We start from the raw sequence: 3,363 nt of genomic DNA on the forward strand, positions 1-3,363 counted from the left end.
TAAGACAAAACTGCTCAGAAGTAGTTACCGTATTTTCAGCTATATTGATAGCTCTGATGTTATGGAGTATTTACTTTGAGACAAAAATTAGCTTGAAATGGTCTTTCTGATTGCCTTAAAACATCATGGTGGAATTAACCTAACGAACCATCTCATCCTAATGAACACATCTAAAAAGGACCTAATAGATTGTAATCTAAAAATTTCTATTTTTCTTCAACAACTACAAGGAAAAAAAAAAATTAAAAAAACCCTACCTAAACAAACAAAACCCAACACCTTCCTTCCCCCCTGCCCCCCCCGCCCCCCCCCCCCCCCCCCCAAAAAAAATAACCACCAAAGAAACCTGAAGACCCACAGGCTTTTGTGTTTTAAATATTAACATGGACTGTAGCCTGGACTCAGTTTGACAAGACCATGAATGGACATCACAGTAAAGAGGCTTTATATTCCTTGATAGACTTACTATCCTCTGATTTTTCACTTTGACCCTCTTTTAAAAGTTTCCACCCTATAGTAGGAATGACTGAGCAGGATGTGTTAGCCTATGCTACCATAAACTGAAGCTGCCTGAAAAAAGTGTATTAGTACAAACATCCCCTTACGCACTGCTTTTGGAGCGCAAGCCGGGGTCTCTGCATGGCATCACACCGTGTTGATTTAACTTGCCCGCTCACCTGGCACTACTCTGTACGTGGCTGCAGCACGGCACTGCGCTGTGTCGTGGGGGAGCTTTGGCCACAGGCCTTTTCTGCTCCTGTAAACAACAGAGTAAGGAATGCTAAAATGTATTTTCAACCCTCTGGTGGCTGTTGTGAAATTAAACAAATTTTGAGCATAAAAAGCACTATCAAATATTCATTATTTTTAATGATTGCAAAATAATAATGTAGTAACTAACACATTTAAGCAGAAGAAAATGCAGTAAATTAAATACCAATGATCTGTATGCCTGAGTTAAAGCTACAGGTGGAATATTTCCATTACCTTAATTTTGACAAGGTCCACAGCACATTCTTCAGATTCTGTTTATTAATAACACCTTTTAATATATCTAGCAAATTAAAATGCAGAAAATGTGCATGGTGCATTAACCATGCCCAGTGGTCTGCAAATTTCATCTCTTATTATTGGGAAGAGGAAAAAACAGTGAGTTACTGCTGTTGTGGCTTATGATGGTGATGATGATTATTGACATTATTATGTGCCTTCACAGACATGCTTGAAATCCATGTTGAGGGCACTGGGTGAGTGATTCTTCAGAGTCAGAAAAAATCATCATGGGCTATATACGTGATTTTGCTGGATATGCTGAATTTCGAACTGACTAGAGATATTCAGGGAGTTCATAATTTATGTACAAATGCACCCACATTAAGCGTAATCCTAGACCATACTTCTTCAAACGCAGCTTTTCAAAGATGTGCAAAAGCAGTCTCAAAGGCGTGAAATTGTGCAGTTGAATTAACTGACATTGCAAGTAAAGAGATATTTTGTTTCAATGGAGTTTTCTGGGTGTTGCCATTGGGGAAGTCTAATGAAAGCAGTTATTCACAATGGCTTTTTAGCCCACAGATGTTCTGAAACAGGATCTGTGACTCACCAAACCATTCATGGATCCAGGCTTCTCCTCCTGCAATTAAATCTGCTCTTTCTAGATATGGGTAAGAATCTCAGGAAATCTAGGAACTGGGCAGCTAATGCTCCCGTGCTTCAAGTACGTTCAACTATGCTCAGTCCTGCACCTCTCGCTTCAGTAAATTATGAGCACGTGTGCGCAAAGGCTTAACAATATATTTCCTGGTTCAACATAACATGAGAGTCATATCTCAAAGGGGCAAAGTTGTTTTTGCAAAATGGGATTACGGTGATGAATTAGGTTGATGTTTCGTAGATTTGTTCAGAATTGTGTGCATCACTGTAAAATGTTGATTAACTCATAGCGACTGGTAGCTTTACTTGACACTGCTACCTCTGCCATTTTTCTGTTCATAGTGCTAGTCAGGTAACTTATTTCCTCAAAAAAATTAAAATTAAAAAAAAATCGCTCATTACTAGTGGAGAAAGTAAATATCACCCAAAGGCAAGACTTGTCAATCATGGCTTCATTTACGATAAATACTCGTGTTAACTGGACGTGAATTCTTCTTTAAAAGCAGTAATTTGGTGAACTGAACAGGATTCCAGGGCTGATAGGAACTGCAGGCATCCTGCTAGGTTACAGATGTAGAAAAGCTCACTTTCAGTGCCTCTTATCTGGACAGTGCAGCTTTCAGAGGCATTTGCGCCTTCTGGACCCAGAGACATAAAGTTGCATAAATAACTCCAGCTTCACTGCTCCAAGGTAGACTAAGGAGATTAATGGACTTTTTGAAAGGGAAACTGACTGACTGCTTTTTTGGGGGGAAAAAAAAATTGTTTTTTTTGCCCCCAAATTAAAATAAAAGAAGAGAAACTTTATAATTTAGTTACGTTAATTCAAGCAGTTCTTCAAATATGACTGTTACCTCTGCTATTCAGGCACCTGGATGTAGGGCAATTATTTTTCTCTCTTGCCTTCATCAGGAGATCTGTTTTATGTCACACAAAGGTTGTGTAGACTCTAAAAGCCTATTTTGAGATATACAAGTCAGGAATTTCACAGCAGGCTAGCACTCTCCTGTCTTGATGTCCCAGCAGTGTCTGAGACCACAGGAGCTTGTACAAGGTGACAATAATCTCCTTGACAACAAAAGAGCAAGAGTAAAGAACAATAAGTGTTTAGTCCAAGCGATGCGGCTTGTCCCTCATCAGGCAGCGGAGCAGAGTTCAAAGCTTTATCCAAATTGTTGTTTCTCAGTGAATTTCTATCAATTAGAATCTTCTGGGTTTAAGTGACCATGTTCTACTCTCAAAATACGTTCATACAGCAGATGCTGCTATAATCATAGCTTTCCCAGACCTACCTGACATTAACAAACCAAATCTATTCATTACCCTGTGTCAGGGTTTCCCACCTGGCAACCATATACTAATATCCCTCTGTCCTGATCTGAGATCTGCTCATAAAATGCACAGTAGAGGCCACCTGTAAACAACAGTGTGTGACTAGTGATCTGCACATAATCCTATTGTCTTGTGGAAATAAATTATGAGAAATAATACAGATGATTTCAGACAAATATGGTTCTTATATTTATAATTTGACCACTTCATGCACATACAAAATACATCAAACTCATAATGAAAAGAAGCAGACAATGCCCCCCAAATATACAAAGAAACACTTTAAATAACATTGTCTGTGTACGAGCACATTTGTGCGTAGCCTTCCAAAATACATTGTCACTCTTTCTCTTCTTCCATAGATGTCATAGCACTCTT

This window comes from Platalea leucorodia (assembly GCF_965183815.1).
Source record: "Platalea leucorodia genome assembly, chromosome: 4".
In the NCBI taxonomy this organism is placed as follows: Eukaryota; Metazoa; Chordata; class Aves; order Pelecaniformes; family Threskiornithidae; genus Platalea; species Platalea leucorodia.